Source organism: Mobula hypostoma, chromosome 10, assembly GCF_963921235.1.
Source record: "Mobula hypostoma chromosome 10, sMobHyp1.1, whole genome shotgun sequence".
NCBI classification, from domain to species: Eukaryota; Metazoa; Chordata; class Chondrichthyes; order Myliobatiformes; family Myliobatidae; genus Mobula; species Mobula hypostoma.
The window spans coordinates 21835639-21855221 of NC_086106.1; the positions used below are offsets into that span (position 1 = coordinate 21835639).

At 41.1% G+C, this 19583-nt stretch overlaps 1 pseudogene; it reads left to right on the top strand.

Annotated features, from left to right (window-relative positions):
* The window catches only part of LOC134352443 (Ig heavy chain C region, membrane-bound form-like), a 71832-nt pseudogene extending 54241 nt beyond the window's left edge, over positions 1 to 17591 (top strand).
* Positions 17592 to 19583: the final 1992 nt, after the last annotated feature.

Sequence of the window (19583 nt, forward strand, 5' to 3'; positions counted from 1 at the left end):
AAGGTTATCGTGAAAGTAGTGTGGGTTGTCAGGAGCAAATAGCAACATTGTATTCATTTCGAGAGGACTAGAATATAAAAGCAAGTGTGCAATGCTGAAGCTTTTTTTTAGGCATTGGTCAGACTACACCTTCAGAATTGTAAGCAATTCAGTCCCTATATCATTGACAGGATGAACTGTCAATGGAGAGGGTCTGGGGCATTTCACCAGTATAATTCGCGCAGTACGAGCAAAACGTTTGTTGATCGCTTGTTGGCTGTGGACCTCTATTGGCTAAATGGTGAAATCTCATTGAAACCTACCGAGCATTAATATGCCTAGATAGAGTGCAGATGAACAGGAATTTTCCAATGATTAGACAATTTGGATCGGATAATACACTCTCAAATATAAGAGCTTCAATTTATATCGAGATAAGGAGGGATATAATTAGCTACACGCCCAGCAGTCTGCGGAATTCATTGCCATAAACGGCTGTGAATGTTAGATTATTAACGTTATATTTAACTGATTCTTATTTAGCAAGTGTGTCAGATGTTTAGAGAAATAATACGCGATAATAAATCCGGCAGCATAGAATCTCGGACAGGACTTTCTGGGCAGAATGGCTTGATTCTGCTCTAATATCGTATATATCACATGGAGCGCCTGAGGAATACAATGAATTTGGAAATAATGTAGAATGACAAGTAAAATAGCTCAAGCCAGATATAATATTAGGGAAGCACGGCCACAGCTTCTCAGAGGAACTAAGGTCGACACTGTTGTGTCGGACTAACTGCTATATTGTCATGTCTCTGTTTCACTGAAGTACGTTTCCTCTGCACATTCTGGACACGACACTCCAACCAGAAGACCGTTCCATCAACATTATGTACAGGAAGGAATGGGCAAAGCAGGCGTCATACGCCTCACTGTGGTGCTCGGATGCATGTGCAATACAGAGGGATACACTGCCGACCGTTCCACGAACCAAGACTGTACTCAATCGTGATATATTTTTCAGTTTACAAAACGCCAAAGGCAGAAACCATGGCAGAATTCAATGGAGTGAATGTCACAATTAACAAACAAGATACGGCTTACTGTGACGACTTTAACCTCCGTGAATCGAAATTCAATAGGACGATCAAAATAATTTTCTACCCAGCTACCATGAGCACATCATCTGCAACAAACAGGAAGGCTCAACACATGCAACCATTGCTACCACTAAGGATTCCCACCGGTCCAATCCGCAGGAAAGCGGACCTTCTTTATGCACACCTGTAAATTGGAGAAGAGTAAGGAGCAAAGCACCAGAAGTGAAGACAGTAAATGCTTGGTCAGGAAAGGTAGAGGGTGACTGTGTGTCTGATTGAAAACGGTGGACAAGGCCATGATCAATGACTCATCAGGGGACCTGTTTTATATGCCCTGGGTATTGTGGACGTTATAAACACACGCGTCTACGAGAGCGTTTTTAACGTCACTGAGTCATCCCAGCAAAATAACTAAGAGATAAACTAAGAGTTTAGTAATCTGCAGAGAGCTGGCGATCTAGGAATGTTCAACAGTTCTGGAATAAAATACAGAAAATACCATTTCGCAACAACGTGACAATTCTGGAGTGAACTTGAATAACATAACGATTCTTGAGAGTAGTGGAAGAAATTGAGTGCCTTTACCTTCAACAAACCAAAACAATGCAAATAAGTTTTTTTTTAAATTGCTTTTAGATCACCACAGTGCCACCTATGCTGTATATGAGTACCGGAATTTGTAAAATACATGCAGTTAGTGTACATAAGCAATAACCAATACTCCACTCTCAACAATAGCACTGCTGCTACAAAACTCCATGTGCATAGCCCCGACTTTATTCAGTTTAATATATATAATTGTCACCTAAATACTGCTGCAGTGTTGTACTCATGTTTGCATAAATATGCATATTCACGAAGGCCCAGAGCACCCCGAATACTCTGCGTTCTCCGTGTTAGAGATCTCTGTGAGAGCACTGTTCAGAACGATGAATCCGCAGAAAGCATCTGGTCCAGAAGGTGTACCTGGCTGAGGATTGAAGACTTGAAATATATAACGGTGTATTCACGATATTTTGAACACTTGTTTTGGACGTCATAGCTACTCATCTGTTCCAAAAAGGTTTCAATTACACTAGAGCCCAAGGAGAACGCGATACTATCCAGCTCTGAAGATAAAGTACTTTCAGTCTTTGGTCATAGAGCATGTCATTCCTGCTTAAGGAGTCACAAAGTACCAATATACATCCTGCTGGTACAATGGGTCAGCAACTGTTGTTATTTCATTTTGTCTTCACATTCATTTACTGCAGCTCAGTATTAAAACATACTATCCAATCGGAAATACATTGGTAAACTATAAGATCGGAATTGCATAAATTCAGTGTAAAATGACCCTCGATTTCTTCACTCACAGACGCAGTTAGTGTACATAAGCAATAACCGATAATACACAAACAACAGGAATTCTACAGATGCTGGAAATTCAAGCAACACACTTCAAAGTTGCTGGTGAACGCAGCCGGCCAGGCAGCATCTCTAGGAAGAGGTGCAGTCGACGTTTCAGGCCGAGACCCTTCGTCAGGACTAACTGAAGGAAGAGTGAGTAAGGGATTTGAAAGCTGGAGGGGGAGGGGGAGATGCAAAATTATAGGAGAAGACAGGAGGGGGAGGGATAGAGCCGAGAGCTGGACAGGTGATAGGCAAAAAGGGGATACGAGAGGATCATGGGACAGGAGGACTGGGAAGAAAAACAGGGGGGGTGACCCAGAGGATAGGCAAGAGGTATATTCAGAGGGACAGAGGCAGAAAAAGGAGAGTGAGAGAAAGAATGTGTGCATAAAAATGAGTAACAGATGGGGTACGAGGTGGAGGTGGGGCCTAGCGGAAGTTAGAGAAGTCAATGTTCATGCCATCAGGTTGGAGGCTACCCAGACGGAATATAAGGTGTTGTTCCTCCAACCTGAGTGTGGCTTCATCTTTACAGTAGAGGAGGCCGTGGATAGACATGTCAGAATGGGAATGGGATGTGGAATTAAAATGTGTGGCCACTGGGAGATCCTGCCTTCTCTGGCGGACAGAGCGTAGATGTTCAGCAAAGCGGTCTCCCAGTCTGCGTCGGGTCTCACCAATATATAAAAGGCCACATCGGGAGCACCGGACGCAGTATATCACCCCAGTCGACTCACAGGTGAAGTGATGCCTCACCTGGAAGGACTGTTTGGGGCCCTGAATGGTGGTAAGGGAGGAAGTGTAAGGGCATGTGTAGGACTTGTTCCGCTTACACGGATAAGTGCCAGGAGGGAGATCAGTGGGGAGGAATGGGGGGGGGGGGGAACGAATGGACAAGGGAGTTGTGTAGGGAGCGATCCCTGCGGAATGCAGAGGGGGGGGGGGAGGGAAAGATGTGCTTAGTGGTGGGATCCCGATAATACACGCTCAACATAGCACTGGTGCTATACAACTCCGTGTGCACAGCCCCGACGTTATTGAATTCATATCTGTAATTTTCCCCTCAGTGGTGCTGCAGTGTCGTATTTATGTTGCCAACGATACTACACTTGACCGATTCAACAATTCGTGACGAATTACCAATTAGAATAAAGATGCATTATGATGAAGAGTAGTGTCACAACAAGAACAATCTGGCCACGGGTTGCAAGCAGTTCTCAAGGTCTGAATATCGACAGCAGGAAGAAGATAGTCACATTCAATTGGACCATTTCCTGCAGGGGCATCGGTGTTGGAGTGGTTAAATTGATTTTAATTTCTCTGGTGTTTACATGTCAGTTCTGTGAACTAATATTAAATATGATTGCGAAAAAAATCTAAATATACATATCCCATTTGCTATCTTCAAAATTTATGTAAATTCGGCATTTCATCAGAAGTTTGACGTATTTCGACTGCTGAATAGTGTAGCGGATCCTAACTGACTGCAGGTGTTGCATTGAACTTTTCCAGAGGAAGAAAACAAATCAGCATTAATGCTCAAAGAATCACACTACCTCCGACATGCTCTCTTCTCTGGCCATGCTACCACAATCAAGTAGGAAGCACAGAAGCCATATGTCACATGGTCGATTTCAGGAACAGTCATTGCTCTGAAATGATCCTGCTCCTGAATCTGTTATAACAAATGTAGTCAGCAGAATCCAGACAGATTCTGCACCCAACAGATTCGCTTTCAAGCACTTTTACTGATCATACTGTCATGTATTTATTTGCACAATTTGTCTTTATATTGCAAGGTTTTATGTCAGTTTCTGCTTATGTATCTTTGTTGTAACTTGTTTCAGAGAAAATACTTAAAGTATTTATTTAACTTACAGTAAATACCTTCCCACCACCCCACTACGAATAGGGTTCCCCTGGTCCTCACCTACCACCCCACCAGCCTCCGGGTCCAACATATTATTCTCCATAACTTCCGCCACCTCCAACGGGATCCCACAACTAAGCACATCTTTCCCTCCCCCCCCCCTCTCTTCATTCCGCAGGGATCGCTCGCTACACAACTCCCTTGTCCATTCGTCCCACCCCCCCCCCCCATCCCTCCCCACTGATCTCCCTCGTGGCACTTATCCGTGTAAGCGGAACAAGTGCTACACATGCCCTTGCACTTCCTCCCTTACCACCATTCAGGGACCCAAACAGTCCTTCCAGGTGAGGCATCACTTCACCTGTGAGTCGGCTGGGGTGATATACCGCGTCCGGTGCTCCCGATGTGGCCTTTTATATATTGGTGAGACCCGACGCAGACTGGGAGACCGCTTTGCTGAACATCTACGCTCTGTCCGCCAGAGAAAGCTGGATCTCCCAGTGGCCACACATTTTAATTCCACATCCCATTCCCATTCTGACATGTCTATCCACGGCCTCCTCTACTGTAAAGATGAAGCCACACTCAGGTTGGAGGAACAACACCTTATATTCCGTCTGGGTAGCCTCCAACCTGATGGCATGAAAATTGACTTCTCTAACTTCCGCTAAGGCCCCACCTCCCCCTCGTACCCCATCTGTTACTCATTTTTTATGCACACATTCTTTCCCTCACTCTCGTTTTTCTCCCTCTGTCCCTCTGAATATACCTCTTGCCCATCCTCTGGGTCACCCCCCCCCCTTGTCTTTCTTCCCGGACCTCCTGTCCCATGATCCTCTCGTATCCCCTTTTGCCTATCACCTGTCTAGCTCTCGGCTCTATCCCTCCCCCTCCTGTCTTCTCCTATCATTTTGCATCTCCCCCTCCCCCTCCACTTTCAAATCCCTTACTCACTCTTCCTTCAGTTAGTCCTGACGAAGGGTCTCGGCCTAAAACGTCGACTGCGCCTCTTCCTATAGATGCTGCTTGGCCTGCTGCGTTCACCAGCAACTTTGATGTATGGAGCAAAGAACTGTTTCTTTTCTGCTTCCACTGTCTTCGATTCATTCGAATTCACTGATTTCTAGACTGCAAGATAGTGCTATCGAATGAACTTTATTCGATAGATTGAGAGCAGAGTATATGATTTTTTTCCCTCATTTTATGCTTAAATTGGTCTACAATTTATCTCTGAAGCACGGCGTACGTTAGACTGAGCATAAGACCATAAGAGGATAAAACAAAGGAGCAGAAGTCGGACATTCGGCCCAACGAGTCTGCTCCACCGTTTTATCAAGAGCTGCTCCATTCTCCCATTTAGTCCCACTCCTCCGCCTTCTCACTATAACCTTTGAAGCCCTGGGTACACAGATACATGTCAATGTCTGCCTTAAGTACACCCAGTGACTTGGCCTCCACTGCTGCCCGTGGTAACAAATTCCATAGATTCAACACCTTCTGACTAATAAAAAAAATCTTCACATTTCTGTTCTGAATGGGCACCCTTCAATTCTTAAGTCATGCACTCTCGTACTAGACTCCCCCATCATGGGAAACAACTTTGTCACATCGACTCTGTCCATGCCTTTCAACATCCGAAATGTTTCTATGAGGTGTCCTCTCATTCTTCTAAACTCCAAGGAATACAGTCCAAGAGCGGAGAAACATTCCTCATATGATAACCCGCTCATTCCAGGAATCATTCCAGTGAATCTTCTCTGTACCCTCTCCAATGCCAGCACATCCTTTCTTAAAGAAGGAGACCAAAACTGCCGACAGTTCTCCAAGTGGGGTCTCACCAGCCCCTTACAGAGCCTTAACATCACATCCATGCTCCTACACTCCATTTCTCTGGAACTTTGAATTATTTCACCATTTAAATAATAGTCTACCCGTTTATTTATTCTGTCAAAGTGCATAATCATACACTTTCCAACATTGTATTTCATTTGCCATTTCTTTGCCCATTCTTCCAATCTATCCAAGTCTCTCTGCAGACTCTCCGTTTCATCAGCACTACCGCCCCCTCCACCTATCTTCGTATCGTCAGCAAGCTTAGCCACAAAGCATCTAGTCCATAATCCAAATCGTTGATGTACAACGTAAGAAGAAGCGGCCCCAACATTGACCCCCTGTGGAACACCCGTGGTAACTGGCCTCCAACCTTTATTCCCACTCTCTGCTTCCTGCCAATCAGCCAACGCGCTATCCACTTATGTAACTTTCCCGTATTCCCATGGTCCCTTAACTTGTTTTGTAGCCTCATGTGTGGCACCTTGTCAAAGGCCTTCTGAAATTCCAAACATACAACATCCACTGCATCTCCCTTGTCTAGCCTACTTGTAACTTCCTCAAAAAAATGTAATAGGTTTGTCAGGCAGGATTTTCCTTTCAGGAACCCGTGCTGAGTTCTGCCTACCTTGTCATATGCCTCCAGGTACTCTGTAACCTCATCCTTGACAATCGACTGCAATAACTTCTCAACCACAGGTGTTAAGCTAACAGGTCTATAATTTCCTTTTTGCTTCCTTGCCCACTTCTTAAATAGCGGAGTGACATTTGCAATCTTCCAGTCCTCCGGAACCATGCCAGAATCTATTGACTTTTAAAAGATCATCGCTAATGCCTCCACAATCTCCACTGCTACTTACTTCAGAACAAGAGGCTGCATTCCATCTGGTCCGGGAGATTTATCTACCTTTAGACTATTCAGCTTCCTGAGTACTGTATCTGTCGTAATTGTGACTGCGCACACTTCTCTTCCCTGCCACCCTTGAGTGTCCGGTATACTGCTGATGCCTTCCTCAGTGAAGACTGATGCAAAATACTTGTTCAGTTCCTCCCCCATCATCTTATACCCATTACAATTTCTCCAGCATCATTTTCAATCGGTCATATATCTACTCTCACCTGTCTTTTGCTATTTATATACTTGAAAATGCTTTCCGTATCCTCTTTGATATTATTTGCTCGCTTCCTACCATAGTTAAGCTTTTCCCTCTTAATGACCTTCTTCGTTTCCTTTTGTAAGCTTTCAAAAACCTCCAACCCTCTGTCTTTCCATTAGTCTTTGCTTCCTTGTATGCCTTCTCCTTTGCTTCAACTTTGGCTTTGACTTCTCTTGTCAACCACGTTTACATCTCTTTTTTTTTCCCCATTCGAAAATTTCTTCTGTTCTGGAATATATCTGTCGTGCACCTTCCTCACTTTTCGCATACACTCTAGCCACTGCTGCTCTGCCGTCCTTCCCGCCAGTGTCTCTTTCCAGTCAACTTCAGCCAGTTCCACTCTAATGCCACTGTAATTTCCTTCACTCCACTGAAATACCTACACATCAGATTTCGACTCCTCTTTTTTTAAATTTCGAAGTGAACTCAATCATATTATGATCACTGCCTCCTAAAGGTTCCTTCAACTCAATATCTCTAATCACCTCCGGTTACTTACAGAATTCCCAATCCAGTACAGCCGATCCCCTAGCAGGCTCAACAACAAGCTGTTCTAAAAATCCATCTCGCAGACATTCTGAAAATTCTCTCTCTTGAGATCCGGTACCGATCTGATTTTTCCAGTGCACTCGCATCTTAAAATCCCCCACAATTATCATAACACTACCCTTCTGAGAAGCCTTTCCTATTTCCTTTTGTAATTTGTAGTCCACATCACTGCAGCTGTTTGGAGGACTATAAATAACTGCCATCATGGTCCGTTTATCCCTGTGATTTCTTAGCTCAACCCATAAAGATTCTGCATCTTCCGATCCTATATCACCCCTTTCTAATGATTTAATATCATTTCTTACCAATAAAGCCAGGTCTCCCCCTCTGTCTACCTTCCTATCCTTCCGATACACCGTGTATCCTTGGACGCTCAGCTCCCAGAGACATGCATCCTTTAGCCACTTCTCAGACATGGCCACAATATCATACCTGCCAATCTGTAGCTGCACGACAAGATCATCCACCTTATTTCTTATGCTGCGTGCATTTAAGTATGACATCTTAAGACCAGTATTTGGTACTTTTCGCTTTGAATAGAACTAGTTTTAGAGGAAGGAGTAAAATTTTGCAAAGTCAATATATATGTATGAATAGAAAGACAAGAGAATGACGGAGGAATAAGCATCTGTTCCCAACGTTTGAGTATTCACCTTTAGCAGCTAGAATGTAAGTTGTCCCTTCAAAAATACATAAATAATTGTGGAACTTGCTGACAGGTTCTATCTATCTATTTATCTATCTACCTTCCGATCTATCTATATATTTACCTATCTCCCTGTCTCTGAGCTTGTGACGATCTGTGCCTGTAGTTTATTGGAAATATTCTACAGTTTGTGTTTTTGTCAGCTCCGTAGTTTTCACTATTCGCTTTTATGCAGGTTTTAGAAATATTTTAACATATCTGCAAAACATAAAGTAATCCTGTTACGTTGACAAATAATTCAAAGTGATCGCACACGATCTCCTCAACGATTTCTACTGCCATTAATACAAATAGTCAACTGCGAGAAAATATACTTTTCTTTTCTCGCCTAACTATTGATTTCCTGTAAACAACGACTTTCGAACCGAGGTACGTTCATGCATTCACTTCTGCAAATGTTCGTGTTAGACTCCCAAGGATCATTGAAATTGCATTTTTGACAATGACATGTCTAAACATTGGTATTTACTAAGTAGCATTTAAAAGTGGACAAAACGGCTTAAGGTCTTTGGAGGTATGAATTAAAGTATATCTTTACAACTACCTTGCTGTACAAAGAAAACAATGTTGACATGATCTAAATGTTACCTAATTAAGTGTATTTTAAGTAAATCTAAATTGTCATACAGTCGGGTATGAGGTATTTGCAGATGTCAACCACCTCATTAACATATAGATTAAGAAGGGAAAATTACAAAAAAAAAGAATAACTGCTGCAATGCGTCTGCATATATTTCATTTTCCACGCGTGGCCAATGTAACCAATTAATTCGCCATCACCGGTCACATACTTCGGGCATTCATGTTTGTTTTACTGAGAATAACTTTCAGTATCAGTAGCTCGAAATTACCGCGAATTATTTTGAACTTTAAAATCATAGTGGACTGATCTTTTTCAAATACATTATTGTATTCCTGATCTGCAACATTGATATTTATATCAATAACTGGGATGATAATCATGATAGCTGTGAATCATGTGGCAGAAGGCTGTTCAAATATTAAGGTTAATCGCTGCGTTCATTTTTAATTGCTACCCACTTTGAAGGTATGACCCAAGGGTTGCTGTAATCCAGCTGCAAACGGATGATACCGCTATCTATTACTGTGCGATAGCGTATGCAATGGTATTCGCTTGCACAGTGTGTGCTTCCAATACAAATACCTTCTGGTTTTTTATGTAATCATGTTCTTTCAGCGGAAGAGTCTGCACCCACCCTCTACCCTTTACTTTCATGTGAGTAATCCTGTGCCACAGAATCAGTCGCCTTCCGCTGCCTGGCGACGAAATTACTCCCTGGTGGATATCAAAATCTCCTCGATGAAGCCACAATCACAACAGGAATGAACACCTATCCGGCTGTGTTGAACAAGAAAGGAACTTACACACGCAGCAACCTGTTAACTGTCTCCGAGACACACACGGGCAGAAGCGCCATCTATTGTGTCTTTCAGCATCAAAATTCAGTCCAGAAAGTAAAAATGTCATGGCCAGGTTAGTGTTAGGGTAAACTGAGGGCAAAATAAGACAAAATATATTTTAATTGTAGTGAAAGTACATTAACGTCCTCTGAAGATTCTATTCTCCAAGCCACATTCAATCACTGGTTGCCTTTGGAACACCAGATACTATTTGTAACATACATTTACATCCTATTTCGACAGATGTATTACCATGGGTGACGCATATTTGCAGTTTATTTGACAACATCTTAGCTCTCGACTTATATAACGCCTAGTTGTTTGTACCTCCACCGTAAAGAGAGGTTTTTAACTTTGAGTTCTTTCTCCGAACAATCGAATGCGAGGAACACGGAAAGCCTGAGAAAGTCGTTATTTATTTATTTATGTTTTTAAATCTTTCTCTAAAGTAATGGAACTGTGCCAGAAATCGCGAAGCACTTCGTTGACTTTAAACACTTAAATATATATATAAATCTCTTCGCGGAGTTTAAAAAAACAAGTGAGCATCAATAAATTCACTTACTGACGCTTTCCATTTATTTCAAAAGGACAGAGGATATAACACAGAAACAAGTACACAGCATAATAGACCTATCTATTGCACTGAGGTTTTCAACCACTTGAAGATCAAACTAACATATTTTCCCATAGAGCACTCATTTTTTTTTCACGAGCATTAGACTCTCTGAAATACTTCTAATGTATCGATCTCTACAATTACAGAGCGTTCAAACTGTCTGCTTCAGTTATTTTCCTTCTTACCTCTTACTTAACGGGAGGTAGGTTGGATAAATGCCTGGACGAAAGCCGATATAAGTCACAAGTTCACTCCACAATCAGTGTTAACTGAAGCCTTGAGAGCATTACCCACGTCATACAACACTGCAGACAATCGTGATAATGATCCCCACCAACATTCATTATCAAAAGAATAATATTCGCTGGCCTACAATCTTCTGGTAGTACTCCTGTGACCAGTAAGAAAACAACGACTACAGCCAAAGGTGTAGCTATATCATCTTCGATTTCCTCTGGTAACATAGTATATATCTATGCTTTATAGCCCTCCAGCCCTTCTGATTTATGTATCCATTTTTTTTTTCAGCACTGAAATTTCCAAACTTAATATTATCTGGCAGAATAGTCAATTCTATGGTGATTTTTCTTGTCTCAATCCTGCACTCGTAAGATCCTTCTTATGTACTTTCCTGCCGACTTTAGAAATCTCAAGGGCCCTGTCTGAACTTTCCATCCAACCGCCTATATACGGGTTCTTCGTTCTCTTGACTGAATGCCCCATCGTCATATCATCCATGTCCCCTTACTCATCTCTCCTTTCCGTGTTTCACTGTGACATGCCATCCAGAACACCAGTACAGATGCTCTTTAAACTACCAACAGGTCTCAACTCGATATTTTCCTGAGTATATATTTTTCCAATTTACAGACCCAAAGTTCTTCCTAACAACATCAGAATCAGCTGTCCTACGGTAAAACACTTCCATATATTGACTGCTCGCATTTGCCCAAATGCTATGCCACTGTCAGAGAGTCATAGATACGACAACCAAAACGCTTACCCAAACGGGTAACTGTCACTTGAAATGGTTCAGCAACAGGTTCCGGTCAATACGTCCGCTCCTCTAGTTGGCGTGTCTTCTTATTATTTCAGGAGTCTATCATGAATATATCTATTACATTCTGCTCCATCTAATTGTATTATACTGGGATGGTCTCAAGCAATATTAAGATATATATATATTTTTTTGGAGCGGATGACAACAAGCCTGCTGCTTTTGCAAATTTTCAAAATCTACCTCTCATCCTGCTCACGTGCTTCTGATGCATTCTGGGTGGGGTTAATAGAGTACATCCAATAGTGTGATTACATTATATCTGTTCTACCTTTTGCTCACAAAGTCTCAGTAAACGGTCAGTTCATGGCCTCACCCGAAACAGTTGCGATAAAATCCCTCATCATCAATGCTACTCCCCCAACTCCTTTATTTCCCTCCTTCTCCCTTTTGAAACATCGAAACAGCGGAAAGTACAGCAGCCATCTCTGCTCTTGTGACAGATTACACTTGGTAATTGCAACATCATCTCATTTCCATGAACCGATGCATGATCTGATTTTATCATACGTTTTCATGGGAAACTATTACATTTCAACCAATTCAACAGACTTTATTTCCTCACAGACTATTAACACTCTGTTTGCCCATCCCCAGCGAACATTAGTTAACCCTACCCAACAGCTCTGAAAAAAAAACAAACCCTCCGACTTCTGTTTGAACACATCCCTTTTGCACAGGTCAGTCTTTGCAATAATAATAATAATAATAATAATAATAATAAAACAGTTATCCACGTATCTGCAACTCGTCCCCAGATACGCTTCTGCGGCCACCGCTTTACCCGGAGGGACCCGAGATTATCTCTCCAACGATAACTGACATGCTGAACACTCTACCACATTGTTCATTAGAAGCTACCTCTTTGAGGGCCCTGGGTGGGGCGGGTGGGGGTGTCCCACATACATGCAGAGGGAAAATGCATTGCATGGAAAATACCTTCAATTCTCCACAACTGAATACCTATCTGTACTACAGCTATTTATGAGAATATGATGAGGCATGTGCCGATATTACGTCAGACGAAAGGAAAATTCAATTGATTTCATTTCTTTCTTGTGTTGTGAAATCCTCGATGATTAACTGTTCCTTTCATCAATGGCTTCTTGCCATATTGATACCAATTTCAAATACATTTATTTTCCTCAAGTTCAAAAGGTGCATCATCCAAACGTCGTTATCTCCGGGAACTCCCCTGAAGATATTAAGAGGAGCAGAAAAGCGACCGCAGTCTGTTCTATCACCGACTTCCGACCGGCGCACTTCACCGTGAACTTGCTGTAAAATGGACAGACGGTGAATTCCGGCGTCGTCACCTCCCCTGCTTTTCAGCGGAATGGGAACTTCTCAGCGACAAGCCAGGTGACGTCACGGCGAAGGAATGGTTCGCAGGCTCTGTCTATACCTGCCAGGTTACACACAAAAACGACATGCAAAGTCGAAATATCAGCAACACTGAAGGTAAGAGACGTATCCGGGGGAAGTCCACATGTCACTGTGAGTGTCGACTTCTCTCCAAAGTGAGAACTTAATTGACATTAGGAAAACCACGGAACAGCATATTATTCTCTTCATAATGTAGGGATCTGATCACTGACATTGCAGTTGTTTACAGCCGCTCTCTGGAAACTGTCCAGAGACGGAGAGATTGGAAATGGTCTTGCCCTATTGAATCGCAGAAGATTGGTGTTATATTTCCGATTCAGTTGTGGAAACATAACTGATGTTCATTTGCCGTAGATATATGCTTATGCCAAGAAGTGCAAGGGACAATTCAAAAACCACCAGTGGAGCAGGTCTTACTGGAGGCTAGCGTCACCTTAACCTGCGTTATCACCAATGCGCCTTACCGCGTCCAAGTGTCTTGGATGCAAGGAGAGAATGAGTTGAAAACAGAAACTGCTTACCAGCCAGGAAATTCCCACGACAGCATGATCGGAAAACTGAATATTTCGACACAAGCTTGGTTGAGTGGGAACTTATTCGAATGCGTGCTGAGACACAAGGAAATGCCGACCCCAAAAAGAGCTTACATCCGCAAGGAAGAAGGTAAGCTGGGATGGTAATGTATGTTCTTTTTGAGGGAAGGAGGGTGGCGCTCTTGTGCTTTTTTTTTTTTCTTTGGGGTTAATAAAAACAACTGTTGGAGACCACTGAGCAGGTTGCCAATATCTGAAAAAAATAGCCCGGCTGCAGCGTCTCGACAAAACATGTTGGCTTCTTATTCCTCACAGGAGACACTGACTGATCTGCTGATACCTTCGTCGGACGATGAACCGTTCTTACATCCTATTCAGTTTGAGTGCGTTTACGACGTGATGGAAAACATTGTTAGATCAGAGCGAACTTGTTGATATCCACTTAGTTTACCTATCACTCCATGAATGTCCAAACTCCTTTCTAACATACTTTCCTCTTTCATTATATCTGCAAATTGAAATTAATTGGCTCTCCTTTATCACGTCGCAGGAAACGTCTTCCAATGAAAGATTAACTCAGTTTTACCCTTGGCGAATATGTTCAATGACTCAACGAATAATTGATAAAGTTCAATTCATGTGACGTGGGTAATTCAATGACCCCTGTGTCCCAAAAAATAAATGCTATCACAGCATATAGTTAAACTATCAGAAGAGAACCAGGTGGCAAAAAGATTAACATTCATCTGACGGTTCAAGAACTCTCGTAATGCGCCACGGGTACTTCAAAAACCTTGTCTCTTATAAATGAAAGTGAAGCCGTCCTCCATGGCATTTTCCACAATCTCGGACTGAAAACTATCACAGAAGAGAAATGTTGTGCATTTAATATTTCTGCAAAATTACGATTTCTGCCCGTCTAAACTATCATCATTTCATCTCATTGCTTCCCGGTATAATAATTGTTCTCCCCGTTTTTATGCAGCTGATAATCTTCAGAAACCTTCCGTCTCTGTCCTTCTTCCGCCAACAAGTGAAGTGTCCACAGAGAACACCGTCATCCTCACCAGCTTAGTGAGAGGATTCTCTCCTCGCAGGGTTTTCGTTACCTGGACGGTCGATGAAACGCGGGTGGACTCACGCAACTATACGAATACAGCAGTTGCGGCAGAGAACGGCAAAAATTCTTTCTTCATGTACAGCCTGTTGTCTGTTCGTTCGGAACAGTGGTCCCAAGGTGCTTTGTTCTCCTGTGTTGTGGCACATGACACCCTCCGAAGGAAGACCATCACAAGAACCGTTAATCGCTCCAGTGGTAAACCCAGTTTTGTCAACGTATCCTTTGTACTGATGGATACTGAGATTATTGTCAATGATAATTTTATCATTTGCATTAAATGCTTAATAAATATCAATAAATATTTTTTCCAGCAAATTTTGAACTGTCCCCAAGAGCACTTAATGTTTTCCGAAACTTGAAAAAATAAGACCTTACAGGGTTTCGAGTTTTTTTTTAAACATGGACCCCTATACACAAGGTGTTTTAAGACAATTGATAACTCCCTTATCAGAGACACGTTACAACGCAATTTCTCCAGATTCGGATCCAAAGTACTGGAACTACCTGCTCCCATTCTCTAGCGTCCCCTTTATTCACAACTGTAGAATAGTGTCAGTTATTGCACTTTGCAGTGAAAATCGGGCCTGGGAGAAACGTATAACATATTTTGCAACCCGAGAGGAGCACGGTATTTTTGCATTATACGGCGACGAGGTTCCCGTACATACACTAAAATGCAAATGTACTTCTGGATAAAAAAAAAACACTATAGGAGTCAAATAAATTATTATCCTGGCCTGAGTATAAATCTTACACTCAAATGGACACCAAGTTCTTGTTAGTAACAATTGTTAAAATGCTCTTTCCAACAATTGAAATATGTGCAGAACACGGCAGTCGGAGAAATATGGTTTGAACAGCAGGTCAACAACGCACACCTGCACATCATTCAAATACCTCTCAACTTAGTCGCAGTCACTAACAAGCGCGTAACTATATATTTATCAATAAACGGGGAATAATGCATTCCTATACTGTGCGGATAAGTGAATATACTATTTTGTTATGTACGTCCAGAGCAGAGAGGGCATTGATAATTCTTTATTCATGAATATATAACTAAGACATATAAATTAAGGAAAATTGACCAATAGTTGAGAACAAAATGTCTACGGATCCTTTCTGAAAGGAAACTCAAGCTTATTCATTTAATTTTCTTCTCAGTAAATGTACTCGTCCGATTCATCGTAATAGTGGATCTCTGGAGGCAAAATATACCAAACTTAAGTAAGGATCTAGGGTAAAATTCAAGTATCAACTCAGGCAATATAAGATCAGCTTTGTGTGAGACTATACTGATTGAACACTATTCTTTTAACATGACTTTCGCGTAAGTGCTGGAGAGAGAATACATCTGGAAGCTTTTATATTTTATTGTCATTATTTCGTCATTCTCCTTGATTACACCTCAGTGCATTAAACTTCAGTAAAATACTTTATAAGTTATACTTTAGTGCAAGTATATAAACATTAGATGAGAGATATACATATGCATGTTTAAGCTTGTATCAGCATTAGGGTTACCGAAATCCAATCATTCTCACTTTAAACTTTCATTAATACCACAGATAATCATGTCCCTTTACTCTTAATTAAAGCATACACATAACCAAAATTACCACATCTGTTGCACATCTACAGACAAACCTGTGAGCGGACATGTTTGAAAATATGTGCACAAGGACAGCAGTTTGTTGCACATGTGCACGTACAGAGACACATCGGTTAATAAATATAGGAACATACATACCTATGAGAAAAATACCAATATTCACAGAAGTCTACACTTAAAAAATGCTTCAGCGCAATTCCCGACAGATAGGTTTCGGACTGAGTCTTACAGCAGATACACAAACATTTGATAATATACACTATATACCACTAACTTATATTCAGCTAAAGCATTACCAAATCGCACTATTTTACAAATACTCTCCAGTATAAATTTTAAAACATAATGTTTCTTTTTTTCAACCTTATTTCGTTCTCTATTTCTGTGCAGCAAATTGTGTCAACGATTTCTCAGGTGTGAATTTTGAAAACTAATATTATCAAACGTAATAAACCAATCATCTCTTGCGCACAACAATATAATTTACTTGTTGAACATTTGTTAAAATGCTCTTCCCAACAATTGAAATATGTGCACAACACGGCAGTCGGAGAAATATGGTTTCAACAGTAGGTCAATAACTGAAATACCTCTCAACTTAGTCGCAATCACTAACAAGCACGTAACTAACTATGTATCTATAAACGAGGACTATTGTATTCCTAAACTGTGCGGAGAAGTGAATATACTATTTTCGCTCAGAAATAACCAGAGTTAACTCTTACACACAATGTTATACAAACAGGAATGTTCAAGAACAAGAACTTTATAAATTTAACAACTCATGCATTTTCACTGCAATTCAGACATCAACTTATAATTGCTTTCAGCAATTATTGCTAATGATTACATTGATACTGAAATTGCATGCGAAATTAATTATATAAATACAACTATATCGTGTTAAAAATAAGGAAAATAAGAAATAAATGAGATCCTGTAGTGGGCAACAACGTGAATGTATGTCATTTCTGCTCTCGGTAGATTTTACAGAAGACATCCGGATTGGAGACTATGGGGAAGACACAGACAACTTATGGACAACTGCTTCCACATTCATCATCCTGTTCTTCCTCAGCCTTTTGTACAGAGCTGGCCTAACTTTAGTGAAGGTGAGAACATTTAGTTCATTTATCATTCTTTGCATTTGGAGATGATGACTAAATGTCGATGTCGTTAAAATCTTGCGGGGGCTAAAATCTCAGGCCATTACTGCATTTGTGTTTCCTCTATTTCTCTTGTTTTCACAGGAGTGAAGTGATACGGTGAAAATAGGAAACAGTGATTTTTTCTTACTGAACTAATTACAGGTGAGTTAACTTGCAAGAATGAACCACTTTTTGAAGCTAGAATAGCCATGACTGAATTTTCTGTTTGAAAACTGGAATGTTCATCACTGCAAATTTCCAGTAATTTATTAAAGCTTTGTAATATGCACAGATTAGTGGTTTCTTTCCAGGAATGATGTCTCACATTAGTTTTTTTTTTAATTATTATCCAACGACTCTCTTCGTGCTTTGTGGCATCCTGCGCACTTGTGCAACAAAAACAAAGTAAATCATTTCTTGAGACAGCATCTTGGATTGTTCCATTCTTTTCGCCATAGAGGAACACCACTCAATAATCACAATTTATTCTCAACATGTTATTTCAACTTTCGCAGACATATAGATGAGTGCAATGGTAGTCAGGTCCTTGGGACTAACGCCGGCTGTGCAGCTAAGTGGCGATGCGAAAGGACGAAAGGAAAGAAGACTAACAGTATTAGACGATTCATTGGTTTTGGAAATAGATTCGATGAACGGTCGCGAAGCTCCTGAATGGTATATTGCTGTGAGTTCTCAACGTCAGGGATTTAGTCGATCGATGACACTGCATTCTTGAGGCGTGTGCGATCAGTCAGATAGCATGGCATGCCTTAGTAGAAATGGCAGCATTTGAATAAAGAATGTTGATTTGAAATGAGAGTGCAGTTAAAGAGAAATAAAGTAAGCACAGGATCTCGTGGGTAGTAATTTCTTAATTGAAAATTTTGGCATGCCCCGTTAATGGTAAGGATATAATTACAACGCACGTAAATGCATTGCTGACGATATGGTTATGGGCTCAGGGTTTCCGATTTGTGGATCAGAATGTATGACTAGAAATGTTGATGCTGTCGAAAGTAGTAAAGGGACATAACATAAACTGTTGTGCACAAATATCGAGAACCTGAAGAGAACCACCTGTACACTCTACCTAGCCTCATAAGGCATGCTCCCTAATCCAGGCAACATCCTTGTAAATCTCCTCTGCACCATTTCTATAGTTTCCACATCCTTCCTGTAAGGAGACAACCAGACTCTCAAAGACTTCCTTCTGTCCTCCGGGACAGGGAGGAGCAGATAAGCAGGCAGATGTTGGGAATTTGCCAAAATAACATGGTTGATGACATTGGGACTTCAGTTTCCCTACTAATTATTTTGGGTCCTCAATGTCCCTAATAATTATTGACAGTTCCTGAGCACAAAAGCTATAGATGTGGCTGAAACAATGGGGTTTACCATTGGAGTCTGTGTCGTGGAAAACGTTAATTTTATTTCCCGTTTGCTGAGCTTGTTTTCGCAATAGAAGCTGCCATTGGAAGTGCATCATCATTTGTAAGTAAACTCGAGCTGTAATGCTTTGGAAATATAGACATTAGCGATACACTAATATTTCTGTAAAGATAACTTCGTTAAGTACAGACACTTTTCCTTCTATAAACATATCAGTTACTTATATTCGAAAATATTTTACGCATTTATTCTACAAGCATGCTCGAATAAATCAACATATGACACAGTTTGTCTGAAATTAGCAAAGTTAAACAAATCACTGTTTTATACTTTACGCGACCATTAATAAAACAGGTGGAGTGACTCTCTACAAATATAGCTCTAATTTGCAAAATTGTTTTCCAAGGAGTGGTTTGATATCTTGAAGCGGCTGCAGTGGCTTGCAAAAGTTTGAGCACCCCTCGTCAAAATTTCTGTTTTTGCCAATAGCGAAGCGAGTTAAAAAAAAAGAACTGATTTCCAAAAGGCGGAAAGTTAAAGACAACACATTTCTTTCATATTTTAAGCAGGAATTTATTATTTTTTTTTAATTTCCATCTTTTTCAGTTTCAAAATCACAAAAAAGAAAAAGGGAACGAGGCAAAATTTTTGGCACCTTGCATGGCAGTACTTAGTAACACCTCCTTGGGCAAGAATCACAGCTTGTAAACG